Here is a 22071-nt window from a genome sequence, read left to right as displayed (position 1 = left end):
TGGGGGGGGGGGAGGGGCGCGCGGCAGCCCCTAGGCCTCCTCTCCTCTTCCTCCACCGGGCCCAATAAGGCCCATTAGGTTACCGGGGGGTTCCGGTAACCTCCCAGTACTCCGGTAAAATGCCGATTTCACCCGGAACACTTCCGATGTCCAAACATAGGCTTCCAATATATCAATCTTTATGTCTCGACCATTTCGAGACTCCTCGTCATGTCCGTGATCACATCCAGGACTCCGAACAAACTTCGGTACATCAAAATATATAAACTCATAATAAAACTGTCATCGTAACGTTAAGCGTGCGGACCCTACGGGTTCGAGAACAATGTAGACATGACCAAGACACGTCTCCGGTCAATAACCAATAGCGGAACCTGGATGCTCATATTGGCTTCTACATATTCTACGAAGATCTTTATCGGTCAGACCGCATAACAACATACGTTGTTCTCTTTGTCAACGGTATGTTACTTGCCCGAGATTCGATTGTCGGTATCTCAATACCTAGTTCAATCTCGTTACCGGCAAGTCTCTTTACTTGTTCCGTAATACATCATCTCGCAACTAACTTATTAGTTGCATTGCTTGCAAGGCTTAAGTGATGTGCATTACCGAGAGGGCCCAGAGATACCTCTCCGACAATTGGAGTGACAAATCCTAATCTCAAAATACGCCAACCCAACATGTACTTTTGGAGACACCTGTAGAGCACCTTTATAATCACCCAGTTACGTTGTGACGTTTGGTAGCACACAAAGTGTTCCTCCGGTAAACGGGAGTTGCATAATCTCATAGTCATAGGAACATGTATAAGTCATGAAGAAAGCAATAGCAACATACTAAACGATCGGGTGCTAAGCTAATGGAATGGATCATGTCAATCACATCATTCTCCTAATGATGTGATCCCGTTAATCAAATGACAACACATGTCTATGGTTAGGAAACATAACCATCTTCGATTAACGAGCTAGTCAAGTAGAGGCATACTAGTGACGTTTAGTTTGACTATGTATTCACACAAGTATTATGTTTCCGGTTAATACAATTCTAGCATGAATAATAAACATTTATCATGATATAAGGAAATAAATAATAACTTTATTATTGTCTCTAGGGCATATTTCCTTCAGATGTATGTACTCCACGGCGGCCGCGGCGGAGGGACCTCCGGGAAGTCGGCGAACCGGGCAGGGGCAGGTGGATCGGGCGATTGGCGGCGGCTCGGAGATGCGTCGCGCGAGGATGAAATGCGGGCGTGGTGGAGCGGATCCGCGTTGTGGATTGGCAGGGGGGTCAGCCACCGCGTCCAGGTATCAGGAGGATAGGAAGCGGCGGGGAACAGCGCGGAACGCGCTGGCGGCGAGACAAGGGGGAGGAGAGTAGGCAGATGAGGGGACGAGAGGGAGAGATTTTTTTACTTGGCCGCCGAACGATGGATTAAATATAGGGAGATTCGCCGCGGCTGAGTAAAGTTTTTACTCCACTAACTCGTATAAGGGAATAAAACTGAATTTTTACTCCCTTGTGGCCTTATAAGGGATCGGTTAGAAATGCCCAAAGATGTTTGCTTGTCGTGTTCATGACACAATTCTTGATTTCATAGTATCCAAGTCCATTGATGAAAACTTTGTTACTTTCAAAATATATTCTTGATTTCTGACAGTTAAATCAATGTTTCGTTCGTGTTTTAAGACATGAAAAATTTGAACTTTGAAAAAATATATTCAACATCGGTCTTTGCTTGTGTTTTAAGACAGCGAAGGTGGTGAAAATGGATCCCAGAGTGAGACATTTAGTTTGAAAATATATGGCCATTAGAGCATCTACAGCTAGGTGCCCCAAACGCATCTCAAATGCACGGGCGGGCAGTCCGGTCACTGACCGGTCATAAAAAATCGACTCATGCCCGGGCGCCTCAAACCAACCTCAAATGTCCGGGCTGTCCGACGTCCCTCATATCCGGTCCAAATCTAGGGCGGATATCGGGCGACCCGAGCACGCCCGGGCGCGTCCGTCTGACAGGTTGGCCCACCACCGACCCCACATCTATCCCACAAAATTCCCAATCCGGCGCCTAGCTCCCAACCCTAGCTCACTCCACTCGCCTCTCTCGCTCCATCTGCTTCTCTTCCCTCCCGTATTCCGATCCAATTCGGCGCAATGTTCAGCTCCAGCAGCCACTCCGGTTCGACCTCGACTACGACGAGGAGTTGACCCTTCGCATCGCCTTGGAGCGGTCCAAGTGGACACCAGGGCAGCTCCAGATCTGCAGCGTCACCGTAGCTCCCGCGCCGGCACAGAGAGGACACCGGAGCTGGGCCCTCCCGACCCGTGCTCAGCTCCGGCAGGACATCGCAGTCCGCACCGGCCCAGCGCCATCCCCTTCCCCTGCCTGCTGCTCCTCTGTGCAGGCAATGGCGGGTGCTAGTGCCCGCGCTGTCAGCTTGCATGCGCACTCCAGAAACGGAGGCGCGCGCTACCCGCTGCGAGAGGCAGCGGGCAAAGGAGAGGAAGGCGGCGGAGCGGTCCGTGCGTCGTCGCCGTGGGATGCCGGCGGAGTCCGATGAGGATGAGCTGCTCCTCGCATGGGTATACCATCAGTGGCTCATGATGGCGGAGACGGACGCTCGCGTCTCCGGTGGAAGAACGCGAAGGCGCTCCGGCTAACCATAGAGCAGTCGGAGCGGGAGGCGGCTCAGGTTGCCAAATTGAAGCAGCAGCAGGACAAGGCGTCCGCCAGATGAATAGGTTAACATCTTGTCTGGCTCCGACTCCGACTCCAACGACGACGACGGCTCCACCTCCGACGACGACAACCAAGATCCTCCATCAGCCACGGACGCCTACAGTTGCGCCGACGACTGGATGGGCAAAGGCCCGGGGCAGGAGTGGTGTTCCCGCTCCTCCTATGTCTATGTTTATATCGTTTTTAGTTGTTGATAATGTTTAAGAACTTGTCCGGCGACGAACTCAGATGATCTTTTGGTTACGTCAAGTTCGTTTATGTTCGTTTGCAATCCATTTTGTTGTCCGTTTGCAGCTAATTTTGTAGTCCGTTATTTGATCACATAGAGTACCTTTAAGTTGTATGTATAGTATGAATATATAGGGTGCCGGATATGAAATACACAGATGTTTAGAGGAAAATATGAGACGTGCCCCATCAATGCGCGCGGACGGACACTTCCGCGGCGGAATTAACCCATCGCGACTGTTGATGCTCTTATTCAGTTTTCTGTGGAGGGCATTTTGGCTGCCGAGCTCACCTGATTCTGGGTGAATAGTAAATAAAAAAGGTTTTTGTAGGACACATCTAGATGTGACACATTCTGTTTGTGGTCTATATTTTTGTCCTAGTTTTTATTTTATTTTATGTTGCTGCATTATATATTTGTGGGAGCTTAGATATGACATCCTTAAAAAATATTTGGAGGTGAATTAGACAAACTGAAATAAAAAATACATTTTCTTGAAAATAATCTGAATTCACATTTCCTAGGCCACGTGGAGTTGGCCCCACAGAACAGAGGGACATATGCAGGATAAGGCCAAGCGACGAAGGTCAGATCCACCCCTTCTCACTCGCGGTGCACGTGTCGCCGGCGTCCGAGCTTCGCCGCTTCACTCTCCTCGTCGGCGCGAGGTGCCGGTGCTACTCCGTGGCCGGCCATCCTCCACAATCCTGCTAGGTACGGCCCCGTCCCCTCCCCTACTGCGGTGCTTTCATCTCCTCCTCTCCTGTGCCGCGGCCGTCGCCGGCGCATTGGCCTGCGCCGGCACGGAGTGGCATCAGTAGCTCGTTCCGCGCAGAGATTGTCCATGAATCAGTTCTCTTTCAGTGTTCAGATCGACGACGCAGGGAGTGGAATAAATTCCACTGTTCACGGTCAGCGCGCTCGATCCATACTCTGAGCTGCTACTAGCGTACTCTGAGCTTTCAGGGTACGACCGATTGCAAATCGTTCAATGTAACAATGCCTTGGCTAACTTGGATTATTTCTCTTTCCAGGGTCTTGGCGGAAAAAATCTAGCTAGCTGTTTACTGTCAATTTATTCGACGGCCTGCAAGAAGAATCGACATAGCCAGCACATTGAAGAAAAATTCCGGTCGGTATCCGCCGTCGATTTTTAGCCTTTTCAGTGCATTAGTGCCTGGGCTTAGCGGCTCACATAGATTAATCCATCTTTTTTCAGGGTGTAAACTGAAGACGCATCCCTAGTGTACTGTCAGTGCATTCGGCAGCCTGACCTCCACGCAGAATTGACAGAGCTTGCAAATGGTCATGGAGGCAGCTCTTGTGGGTGTGGCGACAGGGGCCCTGAAGCCTGTCCTGGGGAAGCTGGGAACTCTGCTCGGTGAAGAGTACAGGCGGTTCAAGGGTGTGCGCAAGGAGATCAAGTCTCTCACTCATGAGCTCGCCACAATGGAGGCTTTTCTCCTGAGGATGTCCGAGGTGGAGGATCCTGATGCGCAGGATAAAGTATGGATGAATGAGGTGCGGGAGCTTTCTTATGACATGGAGGATGCCATCGACGACTTCATGCAAAGTGTTGGTGACAAAGACGAAAAGCCAGATGGCTTCATTGAGAAGATCAAAAACACATTGGGGAAATTGGGGAAGTTGAACTTCCGCCGTCGGAGTGGCAGAGATATCCAAGATCTGAAGAAACAAATCATTGAGGTCGGCGACAGGAATGCAAGATACAGGACTTGTGTGGCTATCTCCAACTCAAAGAATGCAACCGTTGACCCTCGAGCTCTTGCTATCTTTGAGCATGCCTCAAAATTGGTGGGAATCGATGAACCTAAGGTTGAGATAATCGAACTGTTGACTCAAGAGGATGGACGCACTTCTGCAGAAGAGCCATTGAAGGTAGTCTCCATTGTTGGATCCGGAGGAACAGGCAAGACAACTCTTGCATACCAAGTGTACCAAGACCTCAAAGGAAAATTTGACTGTTCGGCCTTCCTATCCGTGTCGTGAAATCCAGACATGATACATATCATGAGAACTATTCATAGTCAAGTTAGCCATCAAGAATATTCTAAAACGGAAGCAGCAAATGTACAACAAGTTATCATCAATATCAGTAATTTTCTAGCGGACAAAAGGTGCATGCTATCTCTATCATTTTTTTTTCACTTTCACTTCTGTCTTTGAATGTATAAATCTCTATCATTTGTACTAGTGGAATTTGTTGAAAAGTTCCATGAAAACATCTATATTCATACTTTCCCCATATGTAAAAAAAAGTAGTGGTCAAATGTTTGTAATAAAGAACGTGTCGATTTTCTAAACAAAAGAAATAGAACGGAGAGTGTACAGAGAACAACCTGTCCTAGGAGTTTGTTTGATATACTATGATATTCAAGACATAGCTAATCCCTTTGTTGACTTATATATGGCTTGACTATGTGTGACCTATAATGTTTGTAGCACTTTACCTCATGAATGGTTTGGACAGTGATTTTGATGATATATAGATGCTCGTTTTGCAAGTGTAGCATCCACGTCACCCTTGTTTTCACACAAAGGCTGCCACACACATCACATTCTTTTTGCACCTCCACCTCTCCCTTCTCCGGGTCTGTTTCCTGTTCAGACCAGCTCCATTGTGCATCCATTCACTCTTCATCTCCTCTCTCGTACCACCAACCCAAAGGTGCAATGCTCTATTGAGACCAGCTCGGATGAGATCCACTAGGCCTTAGCTAGTATTGTTGCCCTACATGGCCATACATCATCGGTGATTTAACTCCAAAATAGTTAAAATTATAGTTTACTAGCTTAACTGGGCCTAAATTAGTTTTGGACGAAAAGACAGCCAGCTGCTCCTTTTCATTGATGAAGATGGAGAAGGTTCTAAAAGTCAGTAACACAAGAAAATAAAAAGGCAACAGTCACAATTGGCCCACACAGCCAGTACTAGTTAAAACATAATTTTTTCTATATATTATATATGTAGTTTACACTTTTTTCATTTTGTATCACTGGATCTTCTGGTCCACACCAAGATTCTTGCTTGTTGCTTATGACCACCTGATCGGCGCCCCTTCCACACAAATTAAGTATATATGATTATTCATCTTTTGATCCATCTCTTGTCTTTCAACTTAACTGTCCAGTTTTGATCTTTTCTGTGTCATGCCTCATGTTAAAAAAATTGCTTTCATGCCAGTTGTTTAAACAATATATCCCCCGTCTCTCGGTAATGTGCCAAACTAACATGGATGTGGACACATGAATTAAGTCTCTAACATATGCCCTATTAATACTTTTGTATTTATCCTCTTCATGTTGGCAATGTTAACGTGTTTCATTTATTCTGTCTATCTATGTCTACATTCTTTATTTGAAAGATATTCTAACATTTATTTGTCCATGTACAGGTACTTTGTTGTTGTTGATGATATATGGGACATCGACACATGGGATATTATTAAGTGTGCATTCCCCACTACAAGTTATAGTAATAGAATAATCACCACTACTCGTTTGAACAATGTCGCTCATTGATGTTGTTCAACATTTAGTGGTCATATTTATTATATAAGGCCTCTTGATATGGTGCACTCAAGGAAATTATTTCATAGAAGATTATTCAAGCCTGATGAAAATTGTCCTTCATACCTTCAAGAAGTTTCAGAGCAGATATTGGAAAAATGCCACGGGTTACCTTTGGCGATAGTCGCTATCTGGTTTATTGGCTAACACAAGAAGAGAAGAAAATATATGGAATCAGGTGAAAGATTCAATTGGTCGTGCACTTGAAAGAAATCCTAGCATCGAAGGAATGATGAAGATATTGTCACTTAGTTACTTTGATCTGCCTCCTTATCTAAAAACTTGTCTCTTATATCTGAGCATATATCTAGAAGATTCTACTATTGGGAAGAAGGGCCTGATAAAAAGATGGATTGCCGAAGGATTTATTCATACAGAAGGCTGATACACAACATATGAGTTAGGAGAAATGTGCTTTAATGAGCTACTGAATAGGGGTTTGATCCAACCTGTGGAGACGAATGAATATGACATGGTGGAGAGTTGTCGAGTTCATGATACAATTCTTGATTTCATCATATCCAAGTCTATAGAAGAAAACTTTGTTACATTGCTTGGCGATCCCATTCTGACAATTAAGAACCAAAGCAAAGTTGTTCGTCGACTCTGTCTCCAAGGTGCCAAGGAAGGAAATTCAACAGTACTAACAATAGGTCTCGTGTTGTTCCATGTCCGATCACTTATTGTGGTCAGAGGTGTTGTGGAAATCCCTTCTTTGGCAGAGTTCAGACATCTGCGTGTTCTCGGCTTGAGCGACCAATCACTGAAAGAACATCATCTTGAAAACATAGTGAAGTTGTTCCAGCCGAGGTACTTGAACCTTGAAAGTACAATAATAAGCAAACTCCCTTAACAAATCGGGCGTTTGGGGTTCTTAGAGATGCTGGACCTAAGTGACAATTGTGTATAAGAATTACCCACGTCTATTGTTAATCTTGGAAAATTGTCCCATCTACTTGTTGATAATTATGTTAAATTTCCTGATGGAATTGCAAAGATGCAAGCACTGGAGACGTTGGAAGATGTGAGGGTCTCCATTCAGCCGTTCGACTTCCTATGGGGCCTTGGCCAACTAAAGAATTTGAGAAATCTGCAGCTTGACCTTCGTTTTGAAGTTGATTCTGACACTGAGGATGCATATGTGGCTGAAGAGGAGTGCAACAAAGCTATCTTCTCTTCCCTGGGTAAGCTAGGTACCCAGAACCTCCGCTCCCTGACTATTTATGGAGGGAGCAGCCTCTTACAGGAACCTTTGTGCCTGCCGACCCTCAAGAAACTTATTACCCGGTCTTCAGCCATTTCGCAGGTTCCGACATGGGTGAGCTCCCTCATAAACCTCCAACTGCTACGCCTTACAGTGAAGGGAATCAAGAAAAGTGATCTCTGCATCCTTGGAGCCTTACCTGCTCTGCTCATTTTGCATCTGGAGGAAGTAACACGCTCAAATGAAAAGATAAGAATCAGTAGTGAAGTTGGGTTCCAATTTTTGAGGATTTTTATTTATGATGCACATTGGGTGAGATCAAAATTGGATGGGTTCCGATGGTCGCTAGTTGCAGTATATGGGGCAGCGCAACCTGAATTTAAACCCGATTTTCTTGCCGATTTAGTGCGGATTTGTGGAGATGAAAATCTGCCACTACTAGTCGGGGGAGATTTCAATATCATTCGGAGAAGAGAAGAAAAGAATAATGACAATTTCGATGGACGTTGTTCTATGATGTTTAACATGATTATCGAGAGCCTCAATTTGAGAGAAATTGAGCTCACTGGTAGACAGTTTACATGGGCCAACTCGTTACCTGTTCCGACTTATGAAAAGCTGGATAGGGTACTTGCTAGTGTGGAGTGGGAACAAAAATATCCGTTGGTGTCGGTACATGCGATGCAAAGAGCGATCTCGGATCATACACCACTCTTGTTATATTCGGGAGAGGCTACCGATGTTGCAAACAAAAACATCTTCTCCTTCGAGCAAAGCTGGTTTGAGCGAGAAGGATTTATGGAGATGATTGCACGCGAATGGGCTAAGCCAGTTACGGGAAGGACACATGTCGAGAGATGGCAGAATAAGATTAGACACCTCCGGCAATTTCTGAGAGGTGGGACAGGAATGAGAGTGGGATTTATAAGCAGAAAAAAGAACGTCTAACTCAACTTATTGAGGCACTAGATGTAAAGGCTAAAACCACTCTTCTTTCTGTTAATGAGCATCGAACCAAGTCCGAGGCTGAGCAAGGCCTACATGCTCTCTTGAGAGAGGAGGAACTCAAGTGGGCGTTACGTGCGAAAACGCTTAAGGTTGTGCAAGGGGACGACAACACACAGTTCTTCCATATGGTTGCAAATGGTAAATATAGGAAGAAGAAGATCATACAGCTTGAACAGGACGAGGGAACAATAGTGAAAATCTGAAAGCGTATGTTTCCAACTATTATAAAAGCCTTTTTGGACCTCTGAATACTTCCACGGTGTCTCTTGATGAGTCTGTGATTGATGATATACCTCAATTACAGGCAGCGGAGAACGATGTTCTCTCTGCACCGTTTACGGAAAAAGAAGTTCATCTGGCCATAACTCAAATGAAGCCGAATAAAGCACCGGGACCAGATGGGTTTCCAGCTGAATTCTATAAGAAATGTTGGCATATCATTAAAGATGATCTTATGCCTATGTTTCACGATTTTTTCGATGGCCATTTGGAGTTGTTTCACCTCAACTTTGGTACGATAACGTTATTACCGAAGAAGAATGAGGCGGTCCGGATAGAACAATTCCGACCCATTTTCCTGCTAAATGTGAGCTTTAAAATCTTCACAAAGGTAGGAACCAATAGATTGACACAAATTGCTCACTCAGTGGTTCAACCTAGTCAGACAGCTTTCATGCCTGGACGACACATACTCGAAGGAGTGGTTGTCTTACATGAAACACTTCATGAGATTCACTCGAAGAAACTAGATGGGGTTATCTTAAAAGTGGATTTCGAGAAGGCTTATGATAAAGTAAAATGGCCTTTTCTTCAGCAGGCAATGCGTATGAAGGGTTTTAGTGAAACCTGGAGGCACCAGGTGGATACTCAAGTCCATAAAGGTAGTGTTGGAATTAAGGTGAACGATGACATCGATCACTACTTCCAGACGCATAAGGGGTTGCGACAAGGGGATTCCATGTCACCTCTTCTGTTCAATATTGTGGCAGATATGTTGGCCGTCATTATTGGCAGGGCCAAGCAACATGGCCATGTAGAGGGTCTAGTTTCTCATTTGGTTGATGGAGGGGTGTCCATTCTACAATATGCTGATGACACTATCCTTTTCATGGAACATGACATGGCTAAGGCACGTAACATGAAACTTATCTTATGTCTATCCGAACAATTGTCTGGATTAAAAATCAATTTTCATAAGAGCGAGGTGTTCTGTTTTGGGAAGGCCAAAGACGAGGAACATACTTACAGACAATTGTTTGGATGCGAATTAGGTGCTTTACCATTCAGTTACTTGGGTATTCCGATTCATCATCGTAAACTTTCCAATAAAGAATGGAAGTGTATTGAAGAACGAATTGAAAAAAAACTCAGCTGCTGGAAGGGCAAGCTGATGTCATATGGAGGTCGACTAGTTTTGATTAACTCAGTATTGACTAGCATGCCAATGTTTTTACTTTCGTTCTTCGAAATTCCGAAAGGAGTCCGAAAGCGACTTGATTTCTTTAGATCTCGTTTCTTTTGGCAGTCTGATGAGGCCAAGAGGAAATACCATCTCGCGCGATGGGATATCCTTTGTCGACCTAAAGACCAAGGGGGCCTCGGTATTGAGAACATGGAGATTAAGAATAAATGTCTTATGAGCAAATGGTTGTACAGGTTAGAGACAGAGCCGGAGGGCATGTGGTCTCAAATCCTGCGCAATAAGTATTTGCACTCGAAAACGCTAGCCCGGGTTACCATCAGACCGACTGATTCGCCGTTCTGGAAGGGACTTATGAGAACGAAGGATATGTTCTTTCGTAGGGTCAAATTCTTGATTGGCAATGGGATGTCAACAAGATTTTGGGAGGATACGTGGCTAGGAGAGACATCTCTGACCTTACAATATCATACCCTTTACAATATTGTGCAACGTAAGGAAGATTACATAGATATCGTCCTTCAAACTATTCCCTTGAACATCCAGTTCAGACGTATGTTAGTGGGTGAGAGATGGACGGCCTGGATGCACTTGGTTCAGAGATTGATTGAAGTTCGACTCTCCGACGTGCCGGACTCCACACAATGGAAGTTGACTAAAAAGGGATATTTACGGTGAAATCATTTTATACGGATCTGATTAATTCTGGCCCCATTTCAAGGTCAGTTCATATATGGAAGGTTAAGGTTCCTTTGCGGATTAAAATTTTCATGTGGTTTGTCCACAAGCAAGTAATACTCACAAAGGACAACTTACTTAAGAGGCGATGGGTAGGTAACTCGCGGTGTTGTTTTTGTGCTCAGGATGAGACAATACAACATTTATTTATCGAATGCCCACTTGCCAAGTTACTTTGGAGAATGATTCATATAGCTTTTAATATCAATCCTCCAGTAGATATTGCGTCTTTGTTTGGGAAGTGGTTAGCTGGGGTTGAACAGATCACGGCAGCTCGTATTCGGATTGGAATATGTGCGTTATTATGGGCTATATGGAACTGCAGAAATGATATGATTTTTAACAGACAACACAACTTAACTTTTTTTGCAGGTTATCTTCAGAGCTACAGCTTGGATCCGTATATGGTCCTTACTCACTCCTATGGACTCCAGGGAGTCTTTGGTTACTGGGTGCAACCAATGGGAGATGGTGGCTCGGGTTATATTCAACCGGTTCGGATGTCGTTCGCATAACAGGATAGGAGTCTAGAGAGCTTGTCCTTATTATCACCGTACCGGTTGTCTTTGTCCGCTTGTATTTTTCAGTTTTATGTCCTTTGTTTTGCTCCGTTTCTGAGCTGTAAGACCTTTGTGATGATTCTTTCTGAATTTTTAATAAAATGGCTGCATGCATCATCATGATGCAGAGGCCGGGGGTATACCTCCATTTCAAAAAAGAAAATATAAACCAGTAGATCTGATGTTTGGAGCAGGGTCCATGCCCAAGCTAGAAAAACTCGTGCTTAAGAGTTTGTATGAGGTTGAAGCTGACGGCATGGACTTTGGAATAGAGAACCTCCCCAGCCTCTCAACTGTCAAATGTGAAGTACTTGGCGGTGATGGCATTGTTGGAACCGTAAAGACGGCGATGAAGAGAACAGCCAACAGACATCCCAACCGCCCTACTATAGTCACATAATAAGCACGGTTCCCGCTGGTTTCTACCATGACTGAACAAGCCAAGAAATAGGAATTGGGGAGCTCGCCGTACGGTCTGCTGATTCGCAAGTACGCTGTACATTTTTAGCTCCATACTTGTCTCTTTCATGATACATTAGTATACAATGTACTCCCTCTGTTGGATAATCTATTACATCCATGCTTTCCATATTTTATATTTGACCAATATTCGTTGACTACATGTGGAGTCCATGTGATACAATATTGTTTGAAATCATTTTTCTATGGCAGAGATTCCCTAAGCATATAGATATAGTACAAAGTTTTCTGTAGGAACGTGTCTTAACAAAAGGTAGTAGCTTATAAGGAGATGTTTACTCCTTGATTGGCTCCATTCTCTCTGCACGCAATGAAGTAATACAGCGTGCCAGCTCTCGATCGAACTCTTGAGGAGACAAACATGAATTTGTAGAGAAGTTTCACCATCTGGTTCAGTTTAACTGCAAGCACTGTACTCCTCTGGTATTCTCCTTAGCCAGTCACATTCATGCAGTGAAATGTGCTGAATATCTGTTGAGCTTTGTACAGCTTCCAAGCTGTCATTCAGAAAATGTGTGTTCTTTCTCAATGTGTAGTTATTCAAATTTTATTTTGTGCTTGTCTGTTTCTCCGAGCGTCCCCAGATAACTGCCGGATGCTTCAGCCTTCAGTTAGAGATTAGTTGGTACAAATATGTGTGGTGCAGGCAGTTATGCCTCTGCATAAGCAGATGTTACATTTTTCAGTGATGACTAGATATGTGATTTTACATATACGCTCTTCTCATCTTTTTCAGCAATTTGGGTATTGTTAGTTTGTTATACTACGTAGAAGATTTACTTGCCAACACAACCGACTTCAACACTGAACCATCACACCCAGCTCCTTCAACTTACCAGGATAGAAACACATTCTGTTCCCTAAAAAAAAAAAACACACATTCTGTCACGTGTGCAAGATGCACGACGCTGTACTTATGCACATTTGTACCTTTCACACCTATGCACTTGTTCAACTCAATGACCCAAATCTGGACAATTCGACTCCCGCTAAAGATCCGGATTTTTCTTTGGCAATGAATTCGGGGCCGGGTACCTTCAGAGGTGGAGATCCTCAAGAGGAATGGTCCGGAGATGGTACTTGCCCATTATGCGAGACCGTTGAAGACTAATCACATCTTCTTCAAGTGTGTTTTCGTGCAATTTCTTTGGAGTTGCTTTCGTGAGGTGGTTGGCTGACGTCCGTGTAACAACAACTTCTTCGGCCTCTTTGAGGAACTCCAGGCTTCCACGCAACAATCCCGTAATATTAGGTTGGCTGGGTATTGCGATGCTTGCATGAACGCCCTGGACGGTTCACTATAAGCTTGTGATTCAGCGTGCACTTCTCCAACGATCTACTGACATGATTTTCAAAATGTGTGGATATTTGCAGCTCTGGCGGCCGCTTAGCCGTTCGTCGGATCAGGGCGCCATCCACATCTTCATCGCTGATCTTCGTGCGCTGGGTCCTCCCTCCCTCCCCCCCTCCCCACCTCTAGAGCCGGATTGGCCCTTGGGACTCGCCGTGGCAATGCCTTGGACTGTGCCACTGGCCATTGCCTCTTTTATTTTCTTTAGGACTTGTTGACACTAGTAGAAAACAGGGCTTTAGTTCAGGCCTGGCCAACCCATTAGTCCCATTTCATTCACGAACCTGGACCAATTGAGGCATACGTCCCGGTTCGTGCGCCCAGGGGGCCGGCCGGGCCTCGTGGGGCATTGGTCCCGGTTCGTCTGGACCCTTTTGTCCCGGTTCCAGGCACGAACCAGGACCAATGGGCCTCGCTCCTGGCCCACATCCATTGGTCTCGGTTCATGGGTGGAACCGGGACTAAAGGGGGCCTTTAGTCCTGGTTCCAGCCACGAATAGGGACCAATGAGTTGCCTATATATACCCCCTCGCCGGCGAGGAGAGCACTCCACACTGCTCTGTTTTTTCTGGCCGGCGAGGGAAGATCTTGGTGCTCTAGCTCACCTCCTATGCACATGAGATGTTCGATGAAATGCCCGAGCCACACTAGTTAAGCTTTCTCCTCTCGAAGCTCGACCTCCAAGCTCCATTTTCCTCGAGATTTGTCTAGGTTTAGCGGTCCGTCAAGTCCCGTCCTCGTCTTCACCGCCGTCGATCGCCCGCGCCGATCTCGTCGCCGGCACCACCGTGGTGAGTCTCTTGTTCTTATCTTCTTTCTAAAAGAAAAATTCTTACTTGTATGTTCAGATAGATACTTGTCTAATTTTCTTATTTTTCTTATTGCTTGTTATTATATAGTGCGATGGTTTTGGTATCCGCTCCCGTCGGCCCTCGTCCTGTCTATGATTCGGATGTGGTATATATTATCTTTTATAACTATTTAGTTCATTTATTATTTATGATAATTATGCCAACCAACGTGACATAGATTTTATTTATCTAGGAGGTATGTGAACCGGAAATTCCAACCGACCCTATTGTCGAGAGGTTAAATTTAGATAAAGAAGAAAACAATTACTTGAAGAAAAAATAAAAAAATTGAGGAGGAGAAGATGATATTGGAGTTGCATGTTGCGGATGTCGTCGATGATCACAAGATCAAGATGGATGCAATGCGCTTGAAGATTAGAAAGATTAAAAAATATGCCATTCATACCGAGGCTTGGTATCATTATGACGTTAGATCAATTGTTACCTTGATTGCGATTATGATCGCATTAGTTGCTGCATTGAAATGTTTTACATAATTTCAATGTATGATTTAATTAGATGGTCTGAAGAGCTATATGTTGTTCAATGATGAACTTCTATTAATTTGGTCACTTATCTATCCATGATGTTCTATAATGGTTTTTGACACACTTAATTATATATAATGCACGCAGATGAACCGGCAATGAATGTACGGTGACAGACACACCTCCAAATATATTAAGGGCGTGCATAATTTTCTCGAAGTGGCTGAGGCAAACAAACAGAATGGTTTTATGTGTTGTCCATGCCCTATATGTGGGAATACGAAGTCTTACTCTGACTGGAAAATTCTTCACACCCACCTGCTTTATAAGGGTTTCATGCCACACTATAATGTTTGAACCAAGCACGGAGAAATAGGGGTTATGATGGAAGACAGCGAAGAAGAAGAGGACGATGACAACTATGTGCCCCCTGAATATGGTGATGCTGCAACAGGGAAGCTGCTGAAGATCAAGAGGAACCAGACGATGTGCCCGATGATGATCTCCGCCGGGTCATTGTTGATGCAAGGAGACAATGCGAAAGTCAAAAGGAGAAGCTAAAGTTTGATCGCATGTTAGAGGATCACAAAAAAGGGTTGTACCCCAATTGCAAAGATGGCAACACAAAGCTCGGTACCGTACTGGAATTGCTGCATTGGAAGGCAGAGAATGCTGTGCCTGACAAAGGATTTGAGAAGCTACTGAAAATATTGAAGAAGCTTCCAAAGGATAATGAATTGCCCGACAGTATGTATGCAGCAAAGAAGGTCGTATGCTATCTAAGATTGGAGATGCAGAAGATACATGCATGCCCTAATGACTGCATCCTCTACCGCGGTGCGTACGAGGATTTGAACGCATGCCCAGTATGCGGTGCATTGCGGTATAAGATAAGACGAGATGACCCTGGTGATGTTTACGGCAAGCCCCCCAGAAAGAGGGTTCCTGCCAAGGTGGTGTGTATGCTCCTATAATACCACGATTGATGCGATGGCACAGAGAGGGCCGTAAGAAAGACGGGAAGTTGAGAGCACCCGCTGACGGGTCGCAGTGAAGAAAAATCGAGAGAAAGTACCGGGCTGAGTTTGCAGGTGACCCAAGGAACGTATGGTTTGGTTTAAGCGCGGATGACATTAATCCTTTCGATGAGCGGAGCAGCAATCACATCACCTGGCCCATGACTCTATGTATGTATAACCTTCCTTTTTGGATGTGCATGAATCATTATCATGCCAGTTCTCATCGAAGGCACTAAGTAACCCGGCAATGACATTGATGTGTACCTAAGGCCATTAGTTGAAAAAAAAATTACAGCTGTGGAATGAAAACGGTGTACGTGTATGGGATGAGCACAAATAAAAGAAATTTAACCTGCATGCGTTGCTGTTTGTAACCATCAACGATTGGCCTGGGCAAGCCGCAGCAGCCACGTGGAGCTCCATCTGTCCCGGTTCGTATAAGAACCGGGACTAAAGGTATTGGGCTTTAGTACCAACCCTTTAGCCCCGATTCCCGAACCAGGACAAATGAGCCTTATGAACCGGGACAAACGGGCCTTTTTCTACTAGTGTGAGTTATGCCCTCAGCAGAAACTTGTCGTACTTTGACTGTGCGCTACTTGTGGAGGTCGGGCGGGCCTACGGTCGTCGGAGCCCGAGTGGCATGGCAAGCGCTTGACCTCTAGGATGAGCCGGCGCAACCTTTTGAGTTTGATGTTTAGGTGCGGGTAGAGCCCCTACGGTGTTGTGTACCGCTCTCCGCCGCCAAGCTTATATTGAGTAAAGAGTGGGCCGAGAAGCTTTAAATTCGTATGTATACGGCTTTGTCTGGTAGTCCATTGCTGGTAGGCGTTTAAACGTGTCTCTGTCTCGAACCAGCACACCTTGAATGCTGTTTTTGTTGTCGGTTGTTTTTGCCCAAGCTCATTTTGTGTGTGTATAATTGAGATGTAGTGTTGTATGTATTCATGTTAATGCTGCAGTATTACCCATGCATTGACAATGTTGATTCATTTAGGCTGTCATTTGCTATCCATACAATACGCACTCGCTCATACTACTGTTTTTTCCTGTTTGACAATGTGTGGACAGAACACTAGCTTCATATGTTCACCAGCTTCTTGACCCTCAGCATGTGACCGTTGTCCAGGTCTCGAATGCCATCAATTTAGATGTATGGGGCCGCGTTCACTTAATCATGCATTTGGATTCGGCAAGGCATTGATCGTGCATGAGGATGTATTAATGTTCCCTCCTGAGTGTGGCTGACACGTATGGATTAGAGGGCACACATGTTTTGCTCATAATTTGTGGCAGAATTTAAAATTTTACAATACATGAACAGTAAATCACATGGCAATAGCATCGATATTATAATTAATAGCTTCCATGGAAATATTCCATTTAGGCACTTAGAACATTAGCACTCGACAGAATCAAGAATGGCAAACTGCTAGAGCTAGTATTAGCTAATTATTTCGCGCTGGATACATCTGCACAGTCGACTCTACGACATGAACCTCAACTTATATTGACTAGTGGGAGTAGAGGGATTTCATTGCCATGGGCGTCGCTAAAGAAGCTAAAGAACTGCTCCGGGGCATTTATGAACACACGAACGACACTAGGATAAAATAATGGTGTTGGAGGAGCTGATGGAGATAAAATACTAATGCTACGACCTAGAGAACTGAGAGAGAAAAAGAAAGGATCGGGAATATGAACTGCGCAGTATTGCTACAACTCTACATCTACATTTTTTTCGAAAAGAAGCCCTGTATCTCCATGGATGAGTTGTAGCTAGCTATGCACATGAACAGAATGCATGAACTAGAGAAGGAGGATGAGCAGAATGCATGAACTGGAGGAGGAGGATGAGTGACAGAGAAGTTGCTGGATGGAGAAAGGATGGGGAGAAAGTGCAGAAAAGGTGGTGCAGGCTGCTGATTAACTCCTCTAAAACAATAATGTGGGATCAGTACAATTATTGTGTGATGGGGCATACATACTTATTGTGTGGTAGGGCATTCTCACTTATTGACCGTGTTAGACATGGACTTACAACATTGATACACTGCCAAGAAATCAATATACATGGCCCGTTGTACAAATACTGCACTGATCTTTGTGCAGCGAACGGATGAGATATCATCCTCGCGTGGCTGCATGTCCACCCGTGATTTATCGCTTTTGGTGATCGTTTGGAGGAATCTGTAAGTTTTAGTAACCATTTTAAATCTGGTAGATTTCATTCATTTAATCAACCTGACACTATAAGTTTTAGTAACCATTTTAAATCTGTTCCCTTCGCCCAAACTAGACGAGCATTTTCGCATTCAAAATTTCCAATGTGATGATCTGACTGGATCATGCATTTCCTGACAAGAAAGAAAGGGCACAGATGCAGGATTTACTTACTTTGCTTTATACTTTTAAATAAAGATAAAGATTGGACCTACAAAATGGGAGGGGGCAGAAATAAACAGAGCCCTGTGTGCACATCCCCATCTCCCTTTTTCTTCCTACTATACCCCTCCTGAGGTAACAAGAAACTAAATTGGAGGGGGAAACAAAACAGCTTAACCATTGTCTTTCAACAATAGACGACATGACGTCAACGAGATCGACCCTTCCTTCAGAAAAAAGGTAGGCTTCCGAGCCATATGTTAATCATCGGCGAAGAATGCCCAGCACCTTCTTCCATCTCCAGTTGAAAGATCCATCTGAACGTCTTGCCTAGATTCTCTAGTTCAACCATCCCAAGCTTCTGCTGCCCGTTGTCTAATCATTTCGTTAACAGCAGCGCCCTCCTGGATTCGGACTGCTGGTGCAACCTTCTAAGATGGTATTTCAAATCCCTGTGTAGTTTCCAGAAGTGGTGGTCAGGTGTTACTCCAGATTGCAATACTGTACGCGCATGCAGAAGAGAGGTGGAGGTAGCAGGACAAATGATAGACGCGCCAACCCACCTGCACCTCGGCATACTGCATCCTGAATCTCTGCAAGCTTGGGCATGGAGCCGAATCATGTACCACACATTTTTGCGCAGGGCACACCCTCCTGAAGCAATGGCGGAGCTGGGGGTATTCCTGGGACTTCCCTGGAATACCAAAGAATTTCTTGCAAAAAAAAATTACTACATGTATTATATATGGTATGAAGGCTGACTTGGTCTTGGCCCAGCCCAAACGCGCCACGGCAGCGACGCGAGGCGCCAGACACGAGCGAGCGAGTGTCTGGTCAGGCGCGCGAGGAGCCGACCGCTCGAGCGGGCATCTCCCGATTCCAGATCGAACGAATCTGGCGCCCCCGCCCTATCCTTTTCCCCCAAACCTAGCGCTACCTGAAGGCTTTGGCGGCGGCGAGCGACTCTAGGTCCGGCGGCCGGCCTTCTCCTCCCCCGGTCCCAGTTACCCGCTTCCCCCAGTGCCGGCCATCTCCCTCGGTCCCTCCCCTACCCTCTGCCTCCGGCGTCCGGCCCTCTTCTCCGCGGCTCCGCCAGACGCCAGTGGCCAGTCCGCCTCCGGCCTCCCCAGCACGGCGGCAGTCGGCAGCGCCCGCCCTCCGCCGCCTCCGGCCTCCCCGGCGCGGCGACAACGAGGAGCCAGCAGGTCCGGCCTCCTTTCCTCAACAGTTTGCATCTATTATTTCTCTCTGTTTTGCTGTTTCTAACAAATCTGAATATTATTCAGTGATTGAAACTGAACTTGATTCATTTGCTGCATAAGATAATCAAAGGCACATGATTGCTACTTGTAGAGAAAAACAGCCAACAAAGGCAGAAAACTTGAATGCAAAACAAAACTGCGGTATGGGAAAGGAAAATGCAGTAAACTGAAATTGCAATAATTTCGTCATGTTCATCTTTGGATGTTCTCTTACAGGATTTGCTGCATATAATCATACATGATTTGCTGCTTACTATGAAAATTGAAATGTTTGTCCAATGTACATTAGTCCATGGCACATTGTCACAGTCACTAATTTCCATTTTGTTTATGTGATTGTGATGTAGATGAAGAAGAAGAATGTTAGCATATTTGAAATGTGGGACAAATCTTCAAAGACAAGGAAACTAACTTCTACATCCACACCAACTCCTCTTTCGGTTGAGGTTGAGAGCAATCTGCAGCTAGCACTAGTGCAAACACATGATGAAGCTCTGCAACCGGAGAGGGAGACAACCCCAATTGTAGAAGATGATGAAGCGGTCAATGAAGATGATGAATCAATGCCCCAATTTGAAGCGGATTTGGCAGCTCTGGAACGTGATCCTGGCAAGTGACTTCCCATATCTTCGTATCATGCCAATGACCAGGATAGAGTTAGAAGGAGATACATTGACTTGGGTGCTTGTCAACCAAAGGATCATAAGTTTGAGATCAGAGATTTTAGTGGGCATTCCCGTCGCTTTTGCCCTACTTGGTTTAAGGATCATAAGTGGCTTGAGTATAGTGTGCAAGAAGAGGCTGCTTTCTGCTTTGTTTGCTACTTGTTCAAGGATAAAACTAAAAGTCCCGGAGGAGATGCATTTGTGAACGGTGGGTTTAATAATTGGAACATGAAAGCAAGATTGAAGAGGCATATTGGTGCTGTTAGTAGTGCTCACGCTGAAGCTCAAGAAAAATATGATATGTTCACTACACCTACAACATCAATTAGGGAGTCCATTGCTTCAAACACCACACAGTACAAGATTGCAAAAGAGTATAACGGCACAGAGGCGGTAGCAGCAATGACTATGTTGACATCATTTCGGACATTTGAATTTGTTTTCATGGCACACTTGATGCAAGAAATATTTGAATACACCGATGACTTGAGTAGAGCTTTGCAAAAGAAAGATCAAGATATTGTTAATGCTATGGAGATTGTTGATCTCACAAAGTTGCACTTGCAATGCTTGCGGGGTGGAATGATTTTCTTCAGAATGTCACTTCTTTTTGTGTAAAGCACAAGATCAAAGTTGTTGACATGGAGTCTCCTTACTATCCTGCTGGGAGACCAAGAAGAGGGTTCTTCAATGGCGCAAAGAATTACCAACGCTTCAAGGTTGAAATGTTTGTGGGTGTCATTGATAGGCAACTTCAAGAGCTGAATGCAAGATTTGATGAGGTAAACACTGAACTACTTACTTGCATGGCAGCATTCAGTCCACATGATTCATTTGTTGCTTATGATAAAGAAAAGTTGGTTAGGCTTGCTCGAAAGTTTTATGCTAAGGATTTCACAAACGATGAATTGTCAAGACTTCCATGGCAATGAAGCATGTTCATTTCTCATGTGCGTAAGGATAAAAGGTTTAGCAAGTTGAAGAATCTATGTGAGCTTTCAGTTTTGATGGTTGAGACAAGAAAGAATGAACAATATTATATTGTTTACAAACTTCTTAAGTTGGTTCTCATTCTTCCGGTAGCCACTGCTAGCGTTGAGAGGGTATTTTCCTCGATGAAATACGTGAAGAATTCACTAAGAAACAAAATGGGTGATGAATATTTGAACGATTGCTTGGTTACATTTGTTGAGAGAGAATTCTTCAGGCAAGTGAAAGATGAAGATGTCATCAATCTCTTCCAAAAAGGGGATCGTAAAGTTATATTGTAATTTCCTTTGCTATTTGTAATCTTCTTAATTGTTAGAGTTATTGCCACAATGATATTTTGCTACTATTATCAATGTATGGTCATTGAATCATTGATGTTATCATCTTGCTGTACATTTATTGTTCTATTGCACTGCTTTGGCACAATTTTTTTAAAAGAATACCCAGCAGCAAATTCCTGGCTCCGCCACTGTCCTGAAGCACGCCTTTTGCACTCCTTCGCATGCAGAAATAGTTCCTTGACCTTAAGGCAGTTAGGAAATTGGCAGCTACGAGAGCGACATGTCGAGGCATGTACCAGAAGATCGAGCATTATTTTCCTTAGCTGCAGGATCATTATAAAAAGAAAATTGCAATGTGATACTATTAAGCAAATGGATTGTAGAAAGTGGAACACATAACTATTGAGTCTCTCCACACCAAAAAAAAACAGCAAATTGAAGCTGTCTTTGCACAATAACTACTTTACAAGATGCACTTGTTGATTATTTCCACAATATTGTCATTAGTAGAAAAAGGATCAAACGTGAAGAACATTAATGCCGGTTTGTAAAAAAAACGGCACTAATATGATCAATAGTACCGGTTCGTGGCGGCGATCAATAGTACCGGTTCGTAATGAACCTTTAGTACCGATTCGTGCCACGAATCGGTACTAAAGTGGTGGTGGCAGGCTGGCGTCAGGCCAGGGCCCCATGACCCCTTTAGTGACGGTTTGTGACACAAACCGGTACTAAAGGTCTAACCTATAGTACCGGTTCGTGCCACGAACCCACACTAAAGGGGGCAATTTTCAAACTCT

At 44.6% G+C, this 22071-nt stretch overlaps 1 pseudogene; it reads left to right on the top strand.

The window, feature by feature from the left end:
• The first annotated feature begins 3601 nt into the window (after positions 1 to 3601).
• Positions 3602 to 6662, top strand: LOC119318694 (annotated as a pseudogene).
• The last annotated feature ends 15409 nt before the right edge of the window (positions 6663 to 22071 follow it).

This window comes from Triticum dicoccoides, chromosome 6A (genome assembly GCF_002162155.2).
Source record: "Triticum dicoccoides isolate Atlit2015 ecotype Zavitan chromosome 6A, WEW_v2.0, whole genome shotgun sequence".
Lineage (NCBI taxonomy): Eukaryota > Viridiplantae > Streptophyta > Magnoliopsida > Poales > Poaceae > Triticum > Triticum dicoccoides.
Note: the sequence above shows the minus strand (reverse complement) of the source record. Positions and strands in the feature narration are given on the sequence as shown.